Source organism: Dermacentor silvarum, chromosome 1 (assembly GCF_013339745.2).
Source record: "Dermacentor silvarum isolate Dsil-2018 chromosome 1, BIME_Dsil_1.4, whole genome shotgun sequence".
Taxonomy (NCBI): Eukaryota; Metazoa; Arthropoda; class Arachnida; order Ixodida; family Ixodidae; genus Dermacentor; species Dermacentor silvarum.
In genome coordinates this window covers 288049467-288060179 of record NC_051154.1, presented here as the reverse complement: position 1 = coordinate 288060179, position 10713 = coordinate 288049467, and the positions used below count along the sequence as shown (strand labels likewise).

General features: G+C 48.4%; 1 non-coding gene across 1 annotated transcript; it reads left to right on the top strand.

Annotated features, from left to right (window-relative positions):
* Positions 1–5711: 5711 nt before the first annotated feature.
* Trnan-guu (transfer RNA asparagine (anticodon GUU)) lies at positions 5712–5786 on the top strand. The gene has a single exon. It is a non-coding gene; the product is annotated as a tRNA-Asn (tRNA).
* The last annotated feature ends 4927 nt before the right edge of the window (positions 5787–10713 follow it).

Below are 10713 nucleotides of genomic sequence, written 5' to 3'. Positions count from 1 at the left end.
GGAGGACGCGAGCACCGCCTCCGTGGCGCAACGATGGAATTCCATAGAAATGGCATCCAAACGGCAGCCAGAGGATGGTTTTCGCTGCGCAGTGCCAGCAAACGTGAGTGTGCCGCTTGTAGTGTGCAAAGATTGTCGTCGGTCCTTTTTTCTTCATGGCATAATGAATCCCACAGATATCATGATACGAGTGGGTAGTATTAATGTAACGGGCCTTGGGTCTAAACGAAAACAGTACCATCTAAGCAGACTGCTTATGGAAACTGATTTTGATATTATCGCCGTGCAGGAAACTAAAGTCGAAAGTGAAGAAGGAACGGACCGTATGGTAGATGCGTTTCAGCCAAGGTATTATGTGTGTGTATCAGATTCTGTTGGTAAAGCTGGTGGGTGCGCCCTTTTTATTCGGAGTGCACTGAACGTAGTATTGAAAATGATGTGTGTGATGTTAATGGCCGTCAAATAGTGTGCGACTTTGTGAATGGAGTGGTGAAGTGGCGAGCGATGTGTTTACGCACCTAACAAAGGATGCGAGCGCAAGGTGTTCTTTGAAGGCCTTAAAAGTCAATTGAATTGTCAAAGCAACATTTTATTGATGGGAGACTTCAACTGTGTTTGCTATGCTGAGGACCGAGTGCTAAGCCCTACGGTACGCGACGCCAGCGCGGAATTTTAGCCACGAGTATAAGCGAAGGCCATTTGGTTGATGTGGGATATGTGATGAGATATGGCGCGACTCCATAGTACACGCATTTTCAAGGAGCCAGCCACGCACGGTTGGATAGGATATACATGACAGCTGACTTGATTACAAGTGTAGCAGCTATGAGGTCAAATCTGTGTGTTTCAGCGACCACTGTTTAGTTATGTTGGCGTTGGGACCAAGAAAACCAAAATTTAACTGGGCGTTGTGGAAGTTAAATTCCAAACTGCTAGATGACGAACCTTTCGTAAGAAAGTTAACCGTAACATTCAGAACCTTTTAGAGAAGGACTGTAAAAGTATTGCGGAAGCAGGGAATGTTTCAAGCAGGAAACGAAGTTTGGCAATGGAAAGATCATGCACATTACGCCGGGAGGAAAAAAGAAAAGAAAAAGATTACAATGCCAACTGACTTCTACCAAACTATGGAAAGTTCTTGCCCAGGTATCTTTGCGAAGGGAATAAAAGAAGTAAAAGCTCAGTTAGAAAGCGTTGATCAAGAAAAGTATCGAGGTGCGGTTATACGTGCGCGCGCAGAAAGATTATGGTGCGGTGAAAATCCGACAAAAAGAGCGCTTTCGGACGAAAAGAGCTACGCTTCCCGAAACGAGATAAGAGCCATCACATATCGAAACGAAATTGTTCGAGAGAACGAATACATTCTGCGGGCTTTTCATGAGCATTACAGCGAGTTGTTAGGCACTGAACGAGAGCTTGCGGAAGGATTCGAGAATGAGTTTTTGAAGCTTCTTCCAAAGTTGGATGACGATGTAAGGCTGAATCTCGAGCAGCCAATTACTGTCGCTGAAATAGAACACGCCATAAATGAGTTAGCGGTAGATAAATCGCCAGGCCCTGACGGATTAGGCGCAGCGTTTTATAAGGCTTTTAAAAAGCATATGGCAATAATTTTACATGAGGTAAATAATGAGGCATATGAGAAGCAAGTACTACCACCGTCCTTTCATGAGAGTCATGTAGTATTAATACCCAAGAGTGACGACCCTCAAACTTTACTTCGGTGGCGGGCATATCGCCCTATTAGCCTTACAAATACGGACTACAAAATATACACAAAAGTTCTCGGGAGGCGACTACAGTCGGTCATACAGAAGTTAGTAGGACCACATCAGACGTGTGGAATAAAACGACGGTCTATTATGACTAACATTCACGTGGCACGAACGGTCCTCGAGTGTTGCGATGCCTTTTCAGAGAAGGTCGCAATACTACAGTTAGATTTGGAAAAGGCCTTCGATTGGGTGGCGCATGAATCCTTTTCTTCTACTTGAACATGTGAATGTTTGATCTGTGTTGACAGGTGTTAAAATGTGCTATGATCGAATAGTTTCTAAGATTATAATTAATAAGACAATAACGGAAGGTATACAGCTCAAATCTTCTGTGAGACAGGGATGTTGTTTGTCGCCGTTCCTTTTTGCATTATACTTGGAGCCTTTCTGTTTAAAGGTGCTTTCGTGTAGCGATATCGTAGGTTATAGGGTAGGTTCAAGTGAAATAAAGCTACTAGCATACGCAGATGATGTAGCAGTGTTTTGTAGCGATAAAGACAGCGTCACTAAAGCGGTAGACTTGGCAAGAAATTTCTGTAAAATGTCGGGGAGTGTTATTAATTGGGGAAAATCAGTAGGACTATTGCACGGGGCTTGGGAAGACATTCCCACTGAAATAGAAAGTGTACATTGGACGTCTTCGCCTATGAGGTATCTCGGTGTACCGCTACAGCATTTCAGGGACACGAAAGACTACTGGAAAGAGCAATGCGCAGAAGTGAAGGAAAAAAACAAAAAAAGTTTGGTGGAAGGGACCTTTCCATGTTCACGAGAGCAACAGTATGCAACCTCTTTCTTGTCGCTAAGATTTGGTTCGTACTACAGGTCCTCTGCGCATCTAGAACGAGCATACAAAAAATTCACCGGTAATTTGCCGTCTTTATCTGGGGATCTGTGTGGGAGCGTACGAGCCGTACCAATTTGTTCACCCTTAGTTAAGCAAGGTGGCCTTGGCCTAGCTCACTTGTTCTTGAGGCAAGTGGTTTCGCGATTTCTGTTTTTGCGCGATCAAAAAAATGTTTTTCTGTTAACTGTGTTTCAAGAACGTCTGAGTGACGTTTTACCAAATTATATTGTGTCAACTCAACTAGCGAGAACAAATATTATCAAGGGCTTTCTACGTGAAGTTGTATGGCCTACCAATTTTTGTGCGCGCGTTTTTCTTTAGAGTACTTGAGTAGTGTTAAGCGCAAAAAGCTATACAAAGATGTTGTTGAGATATGGTCTGCCCTACCAATTTATAGGACCAAATTTGTATAGGAAGTGGAGGCAAATGTGTTAAACAGGGTAAAGCGGATGCCCGTGCGCTCGTCAGCCAAGTCCTTTTTCTTTCAACTTCACAGTGAAACGTTACCGGTTAAGCCATGGCTCGAAGAGAAAGGGACTGTTTGTAGCATGGTCAGTTAACTGTTTAAGATGCAGAAAACCAGAAACATAGAACACATTTTTCTGGACTGCTCCGACGCAGTGTTCTTGTGGGACGTTCTTAAACGTACATTAAGAAGGAACTACCGGTGACGCCGTACGGAATCCGCTTTCTCCCCACATCTAATGATAATGGAGTGCCTCGTGATAAGTTCATGTTATGTGTCTTCATAGTCTATGGAAGACACGAATGGCGGTACGTCATGAGCATATTAAAATCCAGTCTGCAAAGGAAAACTTTATAGAGAGCATGGTCCTAATGCGAGAAGTGTACATGGCAAGAAACGAGGACAATGAATGGATTTCAGTATTAGATGAACTGGCATCTACCAAGTGCTTTTAAATACCTAGTGTCAGCCTAAGTGTGGCACGCGCTTTTAAATTTCTTTATATTGTTTTCTTGACATGATCGGGTTCCGCGCCGGACTCTCGACGCAGGATGCAATGAAACTAATCAAGCATCAGATCGTGGACGGCGTTCCAGAGACGTCAAGGCTCTGCTCGGTCTGGACCTCGAGAAGGCTTTCGACAACGTGCTCCACGCCTTTATCGTCAAGGACCATTTCAGACCATGGTCTCGGTTCCAGATTCCACAGCTACGTAAGCTCTTTTTTTTCGGACAGGAAGGCCAATCTTCGCATTGGAGACTTCCGCTCCGAAGATGTGCCCCTCAGAGCACGGGGCACTCCTCAGGGCGCCGTAATCTCCCCCACACTATTTAACATCTGTATGATTGGTCTTTCCGAGAGGTTGGCATGCGTTGAGGACGTCAAGCACACCATCTACGCCGACGACATTACCATCTGGTGCGCCGGGGGATGCGAGGGCAGAGTCGAAGAAGCCATGCAGGAGGCGATCGACGTGATTGAGGAGTATCTCCGCCCCACCGGACTTCCGTGCTCCCCCGCCAAGTCGGAGCTTCTGCTTTACAGAAAAGAGAAGGGAAGACCGAACGATTGGAAGCCAGTATCCGAAAGCAACATCTGTCTTCACACTTGTGATGGAGGGGTGATACCCAGGGTCGACGTCATTCGGGTCCTGGGCGATGTTTGTCGAATTCAACGGCGGGAACGGAACGGCTCTCCGCAAGATCATCGCAAAGACGGACAACGCCTTCCGCCTCGTTCGCAGAATCGCAAACAGACACAGAGGCATGAAGGAAGCCAATCTCCTCACCCTTATCAACGCCTTCGTATTATGCCACTTCACGTACACGATTTCTATGCACAACTGGCTCAGAGCGGAGCGAGACAAGCTCAATGCTCTCATCCGCAAAGTAGTCAAAAGGGCTCTCGGCTACCCATTACGACCCATACCGAAGATCTCCTCAAGCTGGGGGTACACAACACCGCCGAGGAGATTGCCGAAGCCCAAGAACGTGCGCAACTCGCTCGCCTGACCACCACAGCGGCAGGTAAACGCATCCTCGAGGAGCTGGGTTACCCTCCTGTGGTATCTTCGAGGGTCAGTACCCCGATCCCTAGTGCATTCGAAACAAGTTCGAAGTGGCCCCCGTGCCTCGAAACGTCCATCCCGTCCACAACGAGGGCAGACGCAAGGCGAGAGCAGTAGCAATTCTGAAACAGATCTAGTCAACAAGGCATCAGAGCACGCTTCGTCGACGCCGCGGAGTACAGCGATGGAAAGACCTTTGCCGTCGTCGTGGTCGACTCCAGCGGCAAGCTTTCCAATAGCGCTTCAATTCGCACTTCAGACCCCGAAGTCGCCGAGCAAGCCGCCATCGCCCTCGCCCTGCTAGACGGTCGTGGGTCTGAGATCTACAGCGATTCCAAAACGGCAGTTAGGGCTTTTCAGAAGGGTCCGCATCGCCGAGCAGGCTGCTCGTCTTCTTAGCGTCTCCAATCCGGATGCTCTCACGCATCATTCGATTCACTGGTTTCCCGCTCATGTAGGGTCGGTCGAGGGTGCTCCCCCGAACCTCAATGAGTCTGCTCACGAGGCTGCGCGCTGACCTCACCGACCGCGCTTCCTCTGTAACGGAGAGCCGACACCCCTCCCCCCTACGGCCACAGGGATGCTCCCGATACTCACAACGAGGTGACAAAATTTTCTACATGTCCAGAAGGGTCTTTCCACCCCCTCACCCCAAATTGAATAGGGCGCAAGCTGTTTCGCTTAGACTTTACAGACCGGCACATATCCGTGTCTGGCCGTTCTGCACGAAGTTTACCCTGACGTATATCGCGACGACGCCTGCCCATCCTGTGGGCAGACCTCCACTCTAGCACACATGCTCTGGGAGTGCGGGTCGAGATACCCAAGTTCAGCAAGGATGAGTGGGACTCGCTTCTGCGTAGCCCAGCTCTAGACAAGCAAATCCTGGCTGTCCGGTGTGCCCGCGACCGGGCTGGTGGGCTAGACCTGCCGGTCCCGACGTGGGACTAGCCGGGTGCGCGATGAGTTCGCGTCCTCGCCGGACCTGTAATAAAAGTTATTTCACTCACTCACTCATCTGTAATGTGTTGCAAACCGGCAATAAGAAAATAAAAAGCCTCCGTGGCGCAATCGGCTAGCGCGGTTCGGCTGTTAACCGAAAGGTTGGAGGTTCGAGCCCTCCCGGGGGTGAAGCTTCTCCTTTTGATGCTTTTTTGTTGTATTTATTCTGTAGATTTTCTGTAGCAAGTGCGTGGTGGGGAGAGCGCCGAGCAGCCCCCTCCGTGGGATTCGGCTTTCTGCCGCGCTAGCGAGCGGACGTGTCGAACATGAGCTCCATAGGAGCGGCTTCAGCGGCCCAGCAGGGCCACGGTACCAGGAATTTGGCTCAGAAGACCCGGATTATCAAGTTTTGCTGCCTCAACTGCCTACAGGTCGGATTGTTTTAATACATTGGTTTTAACTGCTGATGTGCGTGCCAGGCCGTATCGGGTGGAGGACTTCCGCGACGCACTGGCTAGCTTAGGCGTACTGCCGGATGTTATCGCACTAGGGGCGTATCAAATGAGCCACGTTTGGGCAGTGACTTTCAAGAGCGATGAAGGTGTCAAAAGCTTGCAAGCGCCAAGGAAGTAAAAGTGAATGAAACATCGGTGCATTGTTGTTGATCCAACAAACATGCCCGTGCGGCTGAAGCAGCATGGATGTTACACAACGTGACGGACGAGACATAGCACCGCCCTTTCACCGTACGGGAAGGTCATGGACGTCTTCCGGGAGAAATGGCGTGTCCACGGAGTGCAAGATAAAGCATCCTCAACGCCTGCGGTGTCGGTTGGTTTTGAAGACGGGTATGACCGTGGAAGACCTGCCTCATCAACTTCGTGTCGCTGGTGAGCAGGCCTTAGTTGTTTTACCAGGCAGAGCACCACTTTGCCTGAAAATGCCGAAACACCGGTCATGTTCGACGTGACCTGTGGCGTCCCGAGATGTGCCGTTTGCCGGCGATACGGCCATGATGAGACGGAGTGTGTTAGACCTACGCGTCCGTAACGGGACCGGCGCCTCGGGAGGACGTGGCTGACCTGTTAATGGATGAAGCAGACGTGGATGAGTCTTTCCGTGCGCAAGTTCTGCCGCCGACACATTTGCGATGCTCACTGAGCAGGCTTACATAGCATCGAAGGTGGCAACTGTAGTAACTACTGACAGAAAGCTGCAGTGCAGACAAGTGACGGAAAAGGCAAAGAAGAAACGGCCATAGAACTCGCCTCTGCCGGGGGCGAGTACAGCAGAGCACGGGCCAGCAACTGCAATGATGGACGTCGCAGACACGAGTGCAAGCAGTGCGGCTACGAAGAGAGCAAGGGACGTAACGAGCGGCCAAGAGGAGGAATTTGACAACGAAACCAAAGACGAACCGCCGCAGAAAACCCAGGCGAGTCGTCGACCGAACATCCCGCCGACAGACGGACGGCGGCAGAACCGCCTACCTAGGACCTGGCGCCTACTGGGGCGCCCGACTAGCGACGTCAAGAGATGGGTGCCACTTCAGAATTAGCCTACGCGTACACCGCAAAGGTACGCGTGTGGTTAGAGGCGGCTTTTCGTTGAGCATTTGTTTTTGGAAAGTGTTTTACAAAAGTGTTGGAATGGTTTGTTCTCCGGCAGCACCTTGGGGGGGGGGGGGGGGGGGCGATCGGCTTGCTTATACAGACTAATGCGGTAAAATTAGAGACAGCATTGAGAGTGGCCACTTTAAATGTTCGTGGCCTCGGAGCGCGAAGGGAGACAGTATCAACTCAGGTCGCTTGTGTATGGAGAAGGAACCCGATGTTGTCGCCTTACAAGAAACTAAGGTCGAAACTCAAGAGCAGACCGATCGCATGGTGACGCCTTTCACGGCGCATTACAAGTGTGTGCGTATGTCATGCTAATGGTACATCAGGCGGGTGCGCGCTGCTTATACGTAAGAGTGCTGGCATTATTGAAGAACGTGTACTGTATGTCAAACTGGCCGCATGCTCATTGTCGATTTTTCCTTTTTCTGGAGCGTCGTGGCGGCTCATATGCTTATGCGCCGAACATTGTGAATGACCGATCGTTGTATTTGAGTATATAGACCAGTACCCTAAGTGTGACCGCTACATCATATTTCTTGGTGATTTTAATTGTGTCTGTACTGCGGAAGATCGAAACCGAGGGGAACGTGTTCGTGACAAAAGCACTGTCTTATTGAGCTCCCTAATTGACGACCACATCGTAGAAGATGTGGGTTCAAAATTTTCACTGACGGTACGATTCCGCAGTACACACACATTCAAGGAAACAGCCGAGCAAGGCTGGACAGAGTGATTCTTTCACTAGATTTGATCTCCCCTTTGTAACGGTTATAATGTCACACCACTATCGTTTCACGGATCATAGCTTAGTGAGCTTCGTGATGGGGGCAAAAGTTAAAAGAACACGATTCAACTGGAACACGTGGAAATTAAACGAAAAGCTGCTTGATGATGAGCCATTTGTGCGCAGAGTAAAGGAAAAAGATATTAGACTTGATGACAAACAAGCATGACAATTTTATGGGCTGCATTGGGAAGAATTTAAGGTCCAGAGTTAAGTTAATTGCAATCGAAAGAGAAGCAGCCGCCAGCATGAAGAACTGCAGAAACAAAGAGAGCTGCAAAGACAGCTAGAATTTCTTTGAGCGTACAAAATACGGTTCATGATCAGGTTGCGGAAAATGTAAAGAAAGTAAGACATGAACTGGAAGTTATTGACGCAGAGCGATATAAAGCTGCAGTTATACGTGCTCGGAGTGAACGGTTATGGATGGGTGAGATGACAAACAAACGGGCAATGAGCGACGAAAAGCGGCATGCGTCAAGAAATGAGATTAAACAGATACGTTTTCAAAACGAGGTGACGTCAGAAGCTGTTTTAATCGAGAGAGCCTTCGTTGAGCATTATCGGGAATTGTTCGGCAATGGGACACGCTCTCGACTAGGCTTCGACAGCGAATTCATGAGCGAAATGCCAAGGTTGGAAGACGGCGTTAGAGAAAGCCTTGAAATGCCAATAAGTGTACCCGAGATTGAAAGGGCGATAGATGAGTTGCCGTCAGGAAAGTCGCCAGGACCAGACGGCCTAGGCGCCAAGTTTTACAATCATTCAGTCACGAGTTTTCCTGTATTTTGCACAGACTACTCTCAGAAGCGTACGAAGTTAAAAAGTGCCACCCTCATTCCGCATGTCACACGTAGTTTTGATTCCAAAAACCGATGACCGGGAAAAGCTTCTTTTAGTAGGTCATACAGACCGATAAGTCTAACCAACACAGACTAGAAAATATTTATGAAAGTACTGGCTGGGACGATTCCAAAGCGTGATTAAGGAGCTGTAGGGCCACACCAGGACGTGTGGCATTAAAGGCCGTACAATTTTCACCAACACCCACATTGCAAGGAATGTGTTAGAATGTTGTGATGACATTGGGGGTCGGGTGGCAATGTTGCAGCTCGACCTTGCGAACGCCTTCGACCGAGTGTCACATGAGGTGCTTTTCCTCTATATTACAGTACTGTAATGTGTGGGAACATCATTTTAGAGGGCATTAAAATGGCTTATGAAGAGTGTTCAACGCAGATTGTAATTAATAAATGCCTTAGTTCGAAGGTGCCAGTCCGCTCGTCTGTACGACAAGGCTGTCCTTTGTCCCCATTGCTTTTGCCGTATACCTCGAACCTTTTTGTTTGGCAGTCATCCATGATGTAAACATACGTGGTTTTAGGCTGCACGCCGCTGAAGTTAAAATGCTAGCCTATGCAGATGACGTCGCCGTCTTTTGTGAAGACAAGGAAAGCGTGATCGAGGCTGTCCGCCTGGCAAGATCTTTCTGCAAGTACACGGGCGCCCAGATAAACTTCGAAAAAAGTGTTGGCATATGGCATGGAAATTGGGACGCGATGCCCACTGATTTCGCCGGAATGCAATGGACTACAGTGCTTACTTTATCTAGGTGTGTCCCTTGAGCACTATCAAGACTCCACGCAGTTATGGAGCGGACAAACAGAATTGATGAAAGAAAAGATAAAGGAATGGCAAGGCCGGGGATTATCAGTGTTTGCGCGTGCCTCAGCTTGCAATTTTTTTGGTTGCCAAAGTGTGGTATATACTGCAAGTAATGTTCATGTCTCGCGTCAGTGTTCAAAAAGTGCACCGGGTGTTTGCTATTTATATGGAATTACACTTGGGAGCGAACCAGCCGTACAAACCTTTTTCGCAGTGTTCGCAGTGGAGGCCTTGGGCTCTCACACTTGTTCATCAGACAGATTGTATCGCGGTTCTTTTTCCTGCGCGATGAACGAAATGCTTTTCTCCGCACTGTCATTCAGGCGAGAATGGCAACAGAACTGCCGGAATTTGTTTTAACTACATCCAGTGTTATCAGTAGAAGAGCGACTGGTTATTATCGTGAAGTAGTTGCGTCTTTTCGAATACTCTGTGCACGGTTTTCGCTGGAGTATTTGTGCTCAGTGAGAAAGAAAAAAACTGTACGTCGATTTGGTTGACACCATGCTACCTACCCCACTGTATAGGATTGTTCACTGTGGAGGCCCAGGAAAAGATGCGCTGAAACGAGTCAAAAGGATGCCTGTAAGACCTGCTGCGAAAACATTTTTTTTCCAGCTACACAAACACCCTCCCGTTAAGTATGGCTTGAACAGAAAGGAATATTCGTACCATGGACAACCAACTGCTTGCTGTGTACAGCCCGAAACAATTGAATGCCTTCATTGATGGTCGGGACGCAGTATTTCATTGGGATGTCTTGCAGCGCACTCTCAAAAAAGAACTCCCCATAAACCCGTATGGAATTCGATTCCTGCCAGTTGAAAGTGATCAAGGAATACCTTTTGATATGTTCATGCTCTGGGCCTCCACAGTTTGTGGAAACGAGAATGGCTGTTCGTCATGCTGACGCCAATGCACGCTCTACGCGAGAGAACTTCATTGAAAGTGTTTCTTTTATACGAGAAGTGTATCGTGCACAGAGTGAACCCGCAGACGGGGTTAGCATTCTTGATGAGCTGGTGTGCCTCGAAATTTTAATATGACC